Source organism: Sinohyriopsis cumingii, chromosome 3 (assembly GCF_028554795.1).
Source record: "Sinohyriopsis cumingii isolate HCF-2022 chromosome 3, ASM2855479v2, whole genome shotgun sequence".
NCBI lineage: Eukaryota > Metazoa > Mollusca > Bivalvia > Unionida > Unionidae > Sinohyriopsis > Sinohyriopsis cumingii.
In genome coordinates this window covers 134,299,655-134,314,992 of record NC_142963.1, presented here as the reverse complement: position 1 = coordinate 134,314,992, position 15,338 = coordinate 134,299,655, and the positions used below count along the sequence as shown (strand labels likewise).

Sequence of the window (15,338 nt, the reverse complement as noted above, 5' to 3'; positions counted from 1 at the left end):
AGAGAGAGAGAGAGAGAGAGAGAGAGAGAGAGAGAGAGACAGACAGACAGACAGAGACAGAGAGAGCTGTGCTACTTACACGATGCCGGATATGTCGACTATTGTTTCTTTCGTTGAGCAGCTAGAATCTGAGCAGTAACTGCTTCCGGTGGAGATACAGCAGTATGGGTGCGACACCGAACACGTTTGATTTATAAATGATCCGTTTAATAAGGTGTAACTGCAGTTTGTGCCTGTCATTTCCACGTTTCATCATTCTAATAAATAAGACACATAATCTCGATTAAAGTACTGATATGTAATTTACAATGATGAAATATAAAACAAAAAATACCTACCTCTTTATATAAATTTATGATAATGGCACAGTCAAATAAAGGAATAGTCTACATCAAGTAAAGTACCATGTTAATGGAATAGTATACCAATCCCATCCCTCCATCTGTATATCTATTTGACAAAACATTGTTTATGATTCAATTTTTAATTACGGTCCAAGATTATGCATTCAAATTTGGATCATGCTTTTGTTCCTGGTAACCTGTGTGGCTTTTCTGTTTGTTCTTTGCATGAATCGAAAATTGAGACACTGGGAGTTGCATTCAAACGATAAAGTTGGTGATTATGGCTTATTTTATTCTCGAGTCTGAAAATATTCATCGATAATACGTTCTCTTAGATTTAAATTGATCATTGACTGCTTCGTGTGTTTAAATCCCATGGAATAAATGCAACGCAATTAAATATCTAGAAGCGAAATAAAATCAATGACCAAAACCATGTTATGTCAATATCTCGAAGTAAGGATCTTAGGTGGAAGACAGAAAATATGTCACATCGTACTAATCCGTGTTTAACGCGCACCTAGATATATCCAGGAGATACAAATTTTGTGTGGAGACCTCCTTAAGTTCCTCTAAGGATACATTTGGTTAGCAATTTAGAGGTATCCCCTGAAAACGTTCAAAATATCGGAAGGTCTAGTAATCTAACGTAAATATTTCTCTATATTTTTTATTTACAAAGTTTCATCCCCTAGGGGTGTACGGTTCAGTACTCACATCCCTTCAGGTATTTCACCCGTTGGTCGACTTTCCTTCCCCTTCCTTTCCTTTCAGGTTTAAATTTTTTTTTACCTTTAGAAAGAGGTAATTCCGGATTATTGTTTTTATATTTCTAATATTACTATTTGGTTAGGAAGTATCAACTTGTTAAGAGTTGACTTTAGTTAAGTTTAGACACATTGTTATGTGAATTTGAATTGTTTGTTAGTTGAGTTTAAAAAAAAAAAACTTTTTAAATTTATTATGTACTAGCGTAATGAAACATTGTATGTTGGACTTTTGCTTTGTCCAGAATAAAGTTTATTTTCAACTTGACCTGAATTATTTATGCTGATAAAAATAATATTTTTGGACAAAGACATTTGCAAGAATTTTAGTGAATTCAAACCTGGAATTATAATGGTGTGTTTCAACAAAATACTGTTAGTACAACAATAAGATAAAAGCCGCAACACCCTCTCTGTCTCTCTGATTGCTCCATCTAAGTCACACAAGGGGTCTTCCTCAAAACAGGTATGGTTTTCCATTTGTTGTTTCACTTTTTTTGTTTGGGGTTGTATATATATATATATATATATATATATATATATATATATATATATATATATATATATATATATATATGTGTGTGTGTGTGTGTGTGTGTGTGTGTGTGTGTGTTAGGATTATATATTTTTAGTTGGTTTTTGTGTGTAATGTTTCTTTCCTTCAATCTCACTCAGTCTTTGCGAACTCAGTAAGGTGATTTTATATTTATATTTTTTCCTTCTCTCGTTTTGGAGACCTTTGTTTTCCTTTGAACTAGCACAGTTATAATTTCACTGGTACTTCTTTTTATGTTTCCTGGAGTGACTCCGTTTCTCTTAGCTTCTGTGATTTATCCCTTCTCCGAATAGATTGACATTTGTTTCTCTGGGGTCCTGGTACTTACTGTTGTGTTCCCTGTACTGACCGCTTTTCTTGTTTATTTTTTCTTTCTTCTTCTTATAGCATTGCAATCATCTTATTTCTTGCTACTTTTCCCCGCAATTCTTTTCTGTCTTGGTGTAGCGGTGTTGGCCCTATCTCACTAATTCTTTTCTCATTTGAATTTGTAGCTATTTCTATATATGCTCCTTTTCTCCCTTTCTCTGTAGTCCTTTGTCTGTTTCCGCATTTATGTTTACGACGTTTGGAAAGTGTGTCAATGTGCTTTGTGTATTTTCTGGGGTTGCAAACACTGCACGGTCTGCGTGTGTTTCATGCTGTCGCGTACATCATTTGTCTTTTTTCCTTTGTCCCTTATTTGATCTTGCAGTGTCTTTTATCACGCCTTTTAAATCCGCAATTATTGCATTTCCTGTCGTAGATACAGCCTCCATTCCACGATCTTACTGGAAATCCATGCATGTAGAAAACTACTTTTAATGTTTTGGCCTTTTCCCTATTTTGAAAATTCTACCTGCTGATCGTATTGTCGCATGTTCTCTATATGTTGCCATATTTGCGTTTCTGCTTTATAAATTGACGTTTTTTTCGAATCTTTCTGTTTCCGCTCGAAGAGGGATTTCATGTGGTATCACTTCCACAGCTTTTAGTATATTTTCGTGTTTAACGGTTTCATTCTGTTATTGTTATTATATTTCCCATGATTTCACTTGGGTCTTTTCCAAACAACGGGACCGCTCCGGTGGCCTAGTGGTTAGAGGTCCGCCTCGGATGCGGGAGGTCGTGGGTTCGATCCCCGGCAGAGTCATACCAAAGACTTACAAAAATGGTACTAACAGCTGCTTCGCTTGGCGCTCAGCATTAACAGGTTAGTGTTAGGACTGGTCGGCCCGGTGTCAGGATAATGTGACTGGGTGGGACATCATGCTACATGTCTGCGGCATGATGCCCCAGTGCTAGACATTACTATAAGCTGCCACAATGCAGACATCGAGGCGATATGACTGGAAAATTGTTAAAGCTACGTTAAAAATCCAAATCACATCACATCACTTCAAACAACGGTGGATGATAAAATCACACTTTTCAGTTCTACTTATTGCTGCTATCTTGTCGCAAGGTACATTCTCACAGGCCACCCTAGGATGTGCGGTGCCTAAGGCAGCAAGCGATGAGCGCGGGGCCCCAAGCAAAAAAGTTGCAATGTGGAGTTGATTTTGTGAAAGCGCGGGGCCCAAGGCGGTAGCCTCCTTCGCCTTGCCCTAGGGCCGGACCTGTATTCTCATGCTAACCGAATTTAGTAATATTTTTAGCACACAATGCGTTTTTCTTTTTCATATTGGTTTATCTTTTTTATCTTGCACACACACACACACACACACACACACACACACACACATATATATATATATATATATATATATATATATATATATATATATATATATATATATATATATATATATATATATATATATATATATATATATATATATATATATATATATATATAGATATATATTGTTCTATAACTTGAACTCCATTTCTTCTCTTCTTTTAACTACATCTCACCATATCCAAATGTATCTCAAAATAATTCTCCAGTTCTTTCCTCCACGTCGTTCTCCGTTTGCTTGCTGTTCCGTGAATTTGTATATATTTCACAGATGTACATGTATAGTGAGCTAAACGTCATAATCCACAATTGACGTAAAATGTGGTTCTCCGTTTGCTTGCTGTTCCGTGAATTTGTATATATTTCACAGATGTACATGTATAGTGAGCTAAACGTCATAATCCACAATTGACGTAAAATGTTTTTTCTTATAATTTCCAATTTTTGTATGAAACTGTTACAGCATCCTATGATATGGCACTTTGGTTATGTTATGTATATTTGTTTTCTATAGCTTGAACTCCATTTCTTCTCTTTTCTTCTAACTACATCTCACCATATCCAAATATATCTCAAAATAATTCTCCAGTTCTTTCCTCCACGTGATTCTCCGTTTGCATTCCGTGAATTTGTATATATTTCACAGATGTACATGTATAGTGAGCTAAACGTCATAATCCACAATTGACGTAAAATGTTTTTTTCTTATAATTTCCAATTTTTGTATGAAACTGTTACAGCATCCTATGATATGGCACTTTGGTTATGTTATGTATATTTGTTTTAATTTATATTTGATTAAAGTTAATTGTGTGTTTGTTAGTGATAAATTTTCTTAAGTTCCATTGCATGCTGTTGTAAGGTAACATCAGCTACTGGATTTGATATTGTCCAGAATAGAGTTCAGCTCTAGCTGTTTGTTTTTATTTTGTGACGTAAAAACAACTTTATAGAGACATTGTATCTAATGTTGACCTATTTCCTGACCTTGATTCAGAAATCAGTGACATTTGTAGTAAACAACCGTTTTGAATTTTTTAATTTTTTTTCCAGAGTAGAATGATTGATTTCGGGTACGGGAATACTGGGAGTACGTGATGTTAGGCATGTACAAAGCTTCTGTTTTGTTCTAGAAAGATGACAATGTGACCTTCATCGGGGAATCTGTTTTGCGTCTTAGTTAGACTTATTACTAATGTTTTGATAAAGAATTGTCATTCGTGCCTTAACGCTTGAGACGTCCAGGTTTTTTATGTTGTGTCCAGTTTGGGCTAACTATTTTATTTTCTTCAAATTATCTGGATCTTAAGTAATTTTTTTCCCTGGAAATACTAGTGCTCTTAATTAATTCTTGGACAAGGACGTTTATCGAAATTTATATAGAATACAAGAACTGGAATACTATTTTCTGTGATTCAACAAGAGACTGTTGACACTGCAGAACTTCGATGACTAATAATGACGTCATCGTCTTCCATTTTGAATTTCATCTGGATTCGAACTCAGTTTCATTTATGACTTTTTAAAAATTTGAATTCTATTTTTTAATTATTGGATTAATTTTGGATTTGATTCGTAAAATCATAAGTTCTTTTCTCATTTTTACCTTGTTTTTCTATGGAAATAAATTATTTGTTAAATTTTACAAAGCTTGTTGTCTTCGCTCTTTTCTGTTACGTTTTGAAAGACCCTAGACTCGTAACAGTTAGCACTTGGTAAACAGCAGTTTACTCGGTAGACTTGCAGGCAGTTTGCTTAGTGCTAGCCGTATTCCTAAATTTAACTGTTCTTCTCAATATGACAGTTAGACCAAGGTATGCCGCCACATAATGTTCGGACAGATTAAGAGCAAGCCTATTTGCCTAACATCAATGACGTAATAAAACGTGTGCAGGCCTGGTCTATAAATCGTACAACCCTTAGCTTAAATTTGATTTTGAAATTTTATCGAGATAATCACAAAATGATTGTTAATTTTGAAAGGCATTTTCTGATTGGCTCAAAGTTCAAATTCTTTCTCAAACTCATGCGCAGAACCGTATGATCTGCAATCCCGATCTGCCGGCCTATTTATGACAGGAAATCTGGATCTACGATGTTTGTCGTTAAAAATGAGCATTATGCAAGAAAACATAATGTCATTAGGTAATGAGAAAAGTGAACACCTGTTATTCTACAAGTGTCACAATCATGCCACCTCAAATTATATATATGTAACAAATTATTTCTATTTCCCTATAATACAAAGTAAAAATGAGAAAAAAAACTTAACGGTATTGCTAATTAAGTCCCCAAATAATATATATATATATATATATATATATATATATATATATATATATATATATATATATATATATATAGAGAGAGAGAGAGAGAGAGAGAGAGAGAGAGAGAGAGAGAGAGAGAGAGCAGCAGAGAGGGTGAACAGACCATAGAATTCTGACAAAACAAATAAAACAAAGAAAATAAAATCATCTCGTAGAAAGGTCCAGATTTTTACAAATTAACGTTTCCTTGAGATGATTGTATTTCTGTAATGGCCGATTATACTAATAAAACTTTAATTCGAAATAGTAGCTGAAAAAATAAAGTACTCTACGTGTTTATTTATTTTTTTGTTTATTTTTTTGACGACCAACGTTGGTAGGTACCCTCTCTGCTGCTATTAATTTATGTAAATTTACCACCATACCAAGTTTGATGAATATTTCTTAACGCGTTCTCCTCATCTGTTTCATCTTTATTTGTTCTATGTTTCAAGTAATATTCAAGTTCTGATGGTGGTTTTTCTATTTTTGGATTTATGTTCTTTCTGTGTTTATAATATATCATCAAACTTCTGTATCGATCTCCACCGCAATTTTTGCAAATCTGATATAATCCTCTAACGCCGTTGTTACATCCAACACAACTTCGTGGACCAGCATGAGGATTTTTCTTTATAAGATAATTATGTTTTTTACAATATTCTCCACGGCATTTTTTATCACATTTGTTAGTGGTTCCTTGACGCAGCCACGCACAGTTGTTCATTATATGAATGATATCTTTTTAATTAAACTTACACCCCTTCTGCTGATATTAATTAAAAGATTGTTATATTAAAAAATAATGGTACATTCGGAATCTCATGCTGAAAGAATAACTCGAGAACGATTAGAAGCAATTAAAAAATTTCTTCCTGTCAGAGACTCATTCAGAAAAAATCTGCAAGCGCAGCAAGAAGCACAAGTTGAGTATGAAGAAGAAACTAAAAAACTGTTTAAGCCTGTCACTGCAGCTACTGAGAAAGTTACAACTGTCATCAAAGAAGATCTTCTTCCGGTATCAAAACAAACTGTAGCGCAGACTGAAAAAGTAGCAAGAAGAACTAAACAGGCAAGGGAGATTTTACGAGATCTTCCAACTAATATAGCTGCGGCTCAGCCTCCACCTATTGGTGAGGAAATACTTGAAGAAATTGGACAACTTCGTGCTGAGATAGGTGATATGAAAGATCGTGAATCAATAAAATCAAAAGAAGGGAAAATAATTACGCCGAATAATAAATTTACCGAGGCGGGCATCAAATTCATAAAAGAAATGAGGGATATTGATATGTTATCAAAACTTGCAGTAGAAAGTGTGGATAAAAAAGGGAAACTTTTAAGACCCGAATATAATCCCGCTCGTATTAGTGATCCTGAAATCTGGTATAAATGGATATATCGTATATATTACGATAAAGATAGAGTTTACTCCAATGATGAGGTATATAATGATTATCGCAGAAAAATAGACATGTATCTTGCACAAAAAGAACCAAAAGTATCACAATCTCTCAGAACAATAAATGAGGAAGAAGAAGAAGAAGTATCACCCTCAAGACTATTTAAGAAAACAACAGAAAAAAGATCACCCTGAAGACTATTTAAGAAATCAGAAGAAGATGGAGCAACGGGAAGTGGTCTGGGAAATAATTTTGTTTGTCCTGATAATATCATCAATGACGTGTCACGGTTAGAAGTTCTCATAGGAGGAAAACGTGCCGGAAATAATTCACCAGAATTAATTAATGAAGCATCTGATATTTGTCGGCGATTATTTCAAGGTGGTATCATGGATATCGGCGTTTACCGAGAACTTATCTGTGAACTTGCTGATGACTAGTTGTTAGATAAATGGTAAATAAAAATAAGATGATCATACATAATAATCATCGCAAACCTGTACAGGTCAGAGCGGTAAACTCACGATTACCAATCCATAGGGTTATTTACGGAGATGGACTTGGTGATATTATTCAGGGTCTATTTAGAAGGATGGCTCCAAAAGCAATACCGATTGCAAAACAATTAGGTATGAAGGCTATTGAGGCTGTTCGTGAAAAAGCTCCTGGTGCAATTGTCAATGTTGCTGGTAAGGCGTTCTCGGCGATCAAAGAAAGACTAGCACGATTATTGCGACGAAAACAACAACCGGTGAAACTGGCAAGTACTGAGGTTATGCCAGCAAATGTCAGTAAAATAATAAATCAGGCTGTAAATAAAAAACTAGCGGAATTATCTGAAGAAGCAGAAAAAAATATAACAGCAAATTTAATAGCAGGAAGCGGTCTTCGTCGACGATGATCATCATTTGGAAAAAATATAATTACAATAAAATGTTTAAACGCATATCCGACCCAGCATTTGACATGGACACACCGGTCCTCAAAGATGAATCGGTACGTGATTATCAATTTTATTCCTATGACGCAAAACAACTAGATCAGCGGGGGAGAATCGAATTACAGGTTCATGATACAAGTAGATATTTTTTACCCGCTGAGGCGTTTATTGAAGTAGAAGGTAAACTTGTAAAGGGGGATAATACGGTATATGCTGCCAATGCACGAGTTGGTTTTGTCAACAACGGAATTATGGCACTGTTTGATAGCGCCACATACATGATTGATGGAACAAATACTGAATCAATTCAGAAGGATGTTGATGTTGCTACAACAATAATTGGTCTAGCGAGATATTCTGACGACTTTATAAGATCGGCCGGTCCAACAATGATGTTTGCTAAGGATACCACCGACAACGCCAACCATAATCAGTATATCAAGTTACTCACACCACGGGATACTTCTGTTGCTGATCAGGCAGAAGCTGCCAACCCCGATCGTGAAACTAGACCAGCAGGTGATTTTGAAATCATAAAGGGTATTGCCCCGACTTTCAACCTAGGATTTGCAACACGCCGAGCAGCGTTGTCGGGAGATAGTAGAAGTTTCTCATGTGCAATTCCATTATCTCACATCTTTGGATTTTGCAGAAATGTTAGAAAGGTAATCTTTGGAGCTAAACGCACAATTGTGTTCGCAAGAAAAAGTGATGATAATGATGCAATCTGGCGAGGTGCTGGTGTTGCTGCTGATGTTGATGCTGGTAAAGTAAATATAACAAAACTTTCATTGTGGATGCCAGTAATAACACCATCAATTACTGAAGAACAAAAATTACTATCTTTTATGGATCAAGGCGGTAAATCATTCATATCATGGTTAACAGTAACCACAGATGCTGCTCAAAGCAATGTTAATGGTTTATTTGCATGGCATATAGCATCACAACAGGGTGTTTCTTCACCACGACATATTTTTATTGCGCTGCAAGATAATGCTCGGATGAATAATCAAAGACATTCACATATGATATTTGATAACCTTGGAGATAATGAAGTTTCCTTGCGGAGAAATGGACATCAAGAACAGGCTGAGGATATTTTGTTAAATTTTAATCAAAATCATGTAGCGCGTGCATATCATCGTTTGATGTCATTTATGGGACGTGATCAAAATGTGGATACCGGTTTGCAAATATCACAACTAGATTTTGCAGGTCTATATCCGATTTATTATTTTTCGCTGGAGTATCTTGATTTATCCAAGCAATCTGTCGTTGATATACACTTTCAAGCTCGTGTTACTAGACCTCCTCCTGATATAGCTGGTCCACCTCTTATTCGAGGCACCTACAGAGCAATCGCGGCCATACTTAGCGATAAAGCCATGTTACTTGAAGGTGGTAGTGGTCGAATGAGAGTCGTTGATGCATCAGTGGAAAATCTTTAATTATTCAGAAAAATATTAATTATATAAAAATGTCGTATAGTCATGTTAATGTTACTCTGACTCCTGGTCAGGTAAAAAGGCTTCAATCAAAAACCGCCAACAAATGCAGAACTAAAATATCACTAAAACGAGATCAGATTAGTGGTAGTCCAAACAAATTATCGTTGACAAATAATCAGATTAAACATTTCAATAAAGCCCTGGAATAAAAAACTGGAGTTCAATTTCATCTTTCTCCAAGCGCCATCAAAGACATGGTTAAAACCGGTGGTATATTTCCACTTCTTGCGGCTATTCCAGCGTTAATAGCTGCTACTGCTCCAGCCGTAGCAAAAGCAGCCGCGTTAGGTACTGTTGGAACAGCTGCTGGAATGGCTCTAAAGAAAGCAACAGGAAATGGATACAAAAAAAAAGGGACGCGGCTTAAGATTGCCAGGATCTCGTTGAGGGAGAGGTCTAAGGCTTCCACGTTAGACGTTCCAGCATCAAATTTTGATTTACTTGATGCTGCTAAAAAATTAAAAATAAAAGCCTTTAGAGGTGTTTTTATGCGAGATCAATTACCGAAACAACCAAACAAACTCGAAACAGGTATTATTAATCTAGACTCGAATTCAGGACCCGGTACTCATTGGGTATCATACGCGGTTGATCCACGTGGAATCGTTTATTTTGATTCGTACGGGTTAGCTCCACCCGTTGAATTTATCAAGTATGTTGCACCACTTCACGCAAGAACCTCTGGTTATAAAGTTTGGTATTCAACGCTACCCACACAAACAATGACAGATCCGCCAATATGCGGCCGTGAAGTAATTAATGTACTCGACGCTATATCAAAATCATCCAAACCACCACATAAAGTTGTGCATGATTATACAAATAACCGATTCGTTGCTCGTAAAGCGTTTTAAACAACAGGTGTTATTATAATGGTTGATATTTACGGAAGATCTTCTTCTATCAGTAAGAAAAAAAAAATCCGACGTAGATCTGTCAAAGTATGCGACTAAAGATGACCTCGCTGATATCATGAACCTGGCTGGAGTTGACCCAGATGAAGATGTTATTTTTCAAGATCGATATGGTAAACTAAAAACGACAAAATATCAGATGGAATGATATAGTTTTACGAGTACTCGGTGCAGTTATTGGATAATATTCCCGTGTTTACTGACAGCGGCAAAATCAGAGATTCAAGTGTATCATTAGCAACAATTAGAAATGAAATTGCAAGAAGCGTTGCTAATCGCGTGAAAAACACCAGCGACACAATGACGGGTGAACTCAGCATGAACGGAAATAAAATAGTAGTTTTAAGAGATCCAACATCTGACGAAGACGCAGCAACAAAAAAATACGTCGACAACGTGGATGGAAAACTACCCACGCTGCGGGCTGAGTATGATGTTCACGTGGGCGCTTTTGGAAGATTTCGCAGACATTTTCAAAAAACCGACGAATCCATAGATAAATTCTTTGGCACTCCGCACGCCATTGATATAAAACTCGTTGATATCAAAACTAACCTAGACACGATCAAACGAACACAGCAAAACATCGTAGCGGGAATTCCTGAGATTGTCAACAAAACCAGTCTGATTAAAATTCCAGCTGGAATAACTCCCGGACATATCACAAACATCGTATACACGGTATCATCGGGATTTGCAACATGGTCGCAGCAAAATAAAACTCATAGTCGCAGCAAAATAAAACTATCAAATATACCGCAACAGTCACTGGCGTGTACAGGCTGTCTGTGTTCAGTGCTGCAAAATTTGAAATATTTACAACGTTTCCATGGCGTTAATCAACCGATAGGTTTTCCGGGGTGGTATCTGTTATATTAAATAGTGGAACCGAAGAAATTTTTATCCTGGAAGCAGCTGATGAGAAATTAACCGCAACATCTTACTGGTGGTGTTTGGAATTTGTAGCTGAAACACCTCAATTGGTTACTGCATAAAAAAATATATGGACGGTGCACAATACAGGTACAATCAAGCGCGTGAATGGCAGGCGGCGCTAAAAGATCAAGTCGATCAATATACAGTAAAAGTAAAAAAATATCGACGACGATTAGTTATCGTTGATGTAATTGTTTATTCAGTATCCGCTGTTGTTGCTGGAACCAGTGTAATATTATCAGCGGTGACAATGATGGCACCAGCAGCTGTAACTATTTGTATTTCAGCAGCAACAACTATTGCAGGTGTGCTTAATATCATCGCAAAAAAAATATGTACTGGCACGAACGAAAAATTATCCGATTACATAATAAAATTACACACAGCGACGGTAGCATACTCGAAATTATCCTCGTTGTTATCAGCGAGTCTCAGTGGTGGAATTATATCTGATTTCGAGTTTTCAATGATGACTAAAATATACGACGAAGGTATCGGTATTAAAGATACAAGTATTAATAATGACAGAATTACTTCAGCAGATCGTGACCAACACAACTCCGCCAAAGATAACGATGATCTCGGTAAGTTCGTCTAACCCTGAAATTAATGTTAATTTTCCTACTGCAATTCCAGTAAAAGAAATAGCACTAGCGCAATTACGGGTATATTACAGCTGGCCAAATATCAGATCAAAATCATTTCATGGTACACCAGCAAATAATTCGCTTGTATTTGCTAGTAGAAATAAACCCGATGGAACACCTGACTGGGTTGTTGTTGGAATACCAACTGGCAGTTATGAGGCCGAACAAATCAATGAGGAATTTCAGCGTAGAATAAAATCAATAACCGGAAAAGAAGCAAAAATATCAATTAATGTTTATGAACCGACCCTGTCCTCGACGATTGAAATACATTCTCCCGATTACGTCGTTGATATTTATCAATCTTCAATCAGATCCGTACTAGGCTGGCCTGAAATTCCCCCCGTGTATGAAGGACTACCAGAACCAACGAGGGGTGATTTTACATCATCGAAAAGTTTTTATCATAATATTAAAATGAATTATACAAGTTTCTGGTGGAACATAGAAAAACGTGTATGGGATAAACGGGATCAATTTCGTGTCGAGAAAACTGGTGAGTACTACTGGCTCTTACACAACGTTGATGGTGGTAATTCATTTTACGATTTGAATGTCAATAATGTCATTCATATCGTAAATTCAGATCATGAAGAACAACTGGTTGATTTACGTATTCTTTTTCATGAATATTTGTCCGATTTGACATCTACGCGTGAAGAAATTATTAAACGAGTAGAAATTTTAAATAATATAGCTGATACTATTGAATATTTTCATAATAGAATCATAAACCTGGTTTTTGAATCATCGGGTTATAATAGAAGGTTTTTCGCAACCAAGTACAAAATATCCGAAGCTGACATTGTAACGTTTAAATTTCCTGATTATAATCCAGATAAATTAAGAAAATCTGTCAATGATGTCATTGATGATTTTTTTCCTAAAATACTCGATGCGTGGAAAAAACTAGCACCACATTCAACCGTTCTTAGATATGATAATGATCCACATGGCGGCGGCAGACACGTATCTCCGGGAATCGTTAATATAACATCGACAATCGTGGTCAATCTGGTTTGTGACGTAATCGATGGCAGCTATCAAATAGATCTCGGAAAATCAAATCAGGCTCAACAAGGATATATTTTATACACATTTACACCACAAGTTCCCCCTGGAAGTTTAATCGTGCAAGAACCAACTAATCCTGTGTATCTGCGGTGTCACAATAATATGTTAACACGAATAAATTTTAAGCTCACAGACCACCTTAATCGCTTAACTGACATACGTGGAGAAGAACTTGTGATAAATCTGTATGTGAAATCTTAAATATTATGTAATGTACCACACGTGACGGTTTTTATACATGACAAAGAAGTACTGAAACGTTGCCGCCTGAATCTGTTTCATGAGCTTGTATTCAGATGATAGTGTGTGTGTTCCTTGGTTTTTACGTTCTTGTAAAATCTCCAAATCAGAAACTATTTTTTCAGGATTTAGTTCATCGGATATATTAATTCCATCTTTTTTCAATTTTTTAATAGCAACAATTACATCATTGATATTTTCATGGTTCATTATGTAATATATAAATCTTTAAAATAAAAAAATATCCCTATAGAACCCCTACCGAGTCTTTAGTGAGTTCGTCGGGATGATTCAAGGACAGTACAACATATACAATGAATGAAGAGCCCCTATCGAGTGTATTAGCGAGCTCAGATTATGAATGAAGAGCCCCTATCGAGTGTATCAGCGAGCTCAGACGGCACAAACATATAACTTAATTAAGGAAATGGGTATGTACAATGAAATGGATATATACAATGAATATATGCAAGGACAGTACAAACATATACGCTCAGCAAAATCCCACCCACAATAATCAATCCCGTGGGTGATACGAAAATATGTATCAACCACCGGTCGATATTATGGTTGAATTTTGCTGAGCGGGGGTTTTGCGGTTCCCCAATTATTATAAAAATCGCAATTATGCGCACCACCGACAAGTTGTCAGCCATGGGGATTCGATCCTGGACCGCGAGCGTCACAGTCCAATACGATACTGATTGAGCCATCGAATCTTGTTACAAACATATGTTTCGGAAGTTAATATATAGCTAAGGAACCAATTTCAAATATACTTGCTCAAAATACAATTCTGAATTCAAGAAATACGTTTTCACCAAACAAGTTAGATTTATAAAGCTGGATTAAGGAATTTCCTATTTACTATACCACGCCATCTATGATAGATCATCTAACTGTTAGATGTTTTCATCCTTCCTATAACATAACTGCTAGATTTTTTCATCCTTCCTATGACTATTACGAGATTTTCAGTCCTCTCTATATCTGTTCTATGGAGAAATATATATTACGAGATTTCCCACTCGTAAATCTGTATCCATGAACATATAGTCAAGGGAGTATTTAGTTGTTAATATTACTCGATAAAAAAAGTAACCACACATACACATACAAATACATAATCACACATACGTATACAAATATATATCATGTATATTTCTGCTCTGAACAAGGAAAATGCAACTGATTTTTAATTCCAAACACTATATACACGTATTTCTGTAATCGAGTAAATACATGCAGGATCCCTGTACTGTAGATCTAAAATTAACCCGCCAGATCGATACAGACTAGACGCTGGATTCTACACTCAGTAAGCTGGAATATAAATGTCGGTTTTCTGTAGTTTAGATGTAATGTATATGCTGTCTATGTGCTGTGTTGTTCTAAATGTTTCACGAATAGAACAGAAAAATACACGAACTGCATATTTTTGTAAGTTAGAAACAGTAGATAATTATGACCATATACCGAGGATCATAAAATTACCTCCCTTTCATGAGTCAAAAAATAAGTAGTGTATGGGGGAAATTCTGTGACATAAATTAAAAAAATTAATTCGAGGTGGTTATGATAATTATTGATATCGGAAGGTGATTCTCTGTTTATAATTTTTCGAGAAAGCGGTTTTATATATATTTTCTGCTACTTTTTGTACTGAATGCGGGTTAATATCAAAATATTTCGCAGCTGAATGCATCGAACGAAATATATTTACTTCGCCAGTTTCTGTGTTTGTGGAATTTACCGCCCTCTTTCCGATTGTTTTACATCTTCCTGTATTACCACATGCAGAGTTCACGCTTTGCGTAACAACACGAAGGTTGGATAAATTATTGTTTTGAGGATCCCCATCAATATGATCAATAACAAGACCGTCATTGATCATCCCATTATGACATTCATACGTGAATCGATGACACAGATAATGTTTCTTTCCTCCCTCGTATGTGAACATTAGATAACCATGAT

The 15,338-nt window shown here is 35.9% G+C and overlaps 1 long non-coding RNA gene across 1 annotated transcript in view; it reads right to left on the bottom strand.

The window, feature by feature from the left end:
• Window positions 1-15,338, bottom strand: part of LOC149803900 (uncharacterized) — a 39,906-nt gene that overhangs the window by 2,883 nt on the left and 21,685 nt on the right. Inside the window, exon 2 of the long non-coding RNA XR_016419993.1 lies at window positions 80-257. This is a non-coding gene — a long non-coding RNA (uncharacterized LOC149803900). The remainder of the gene's footprint in view (window positions 1-79; window positions 258-15,338) is intronic.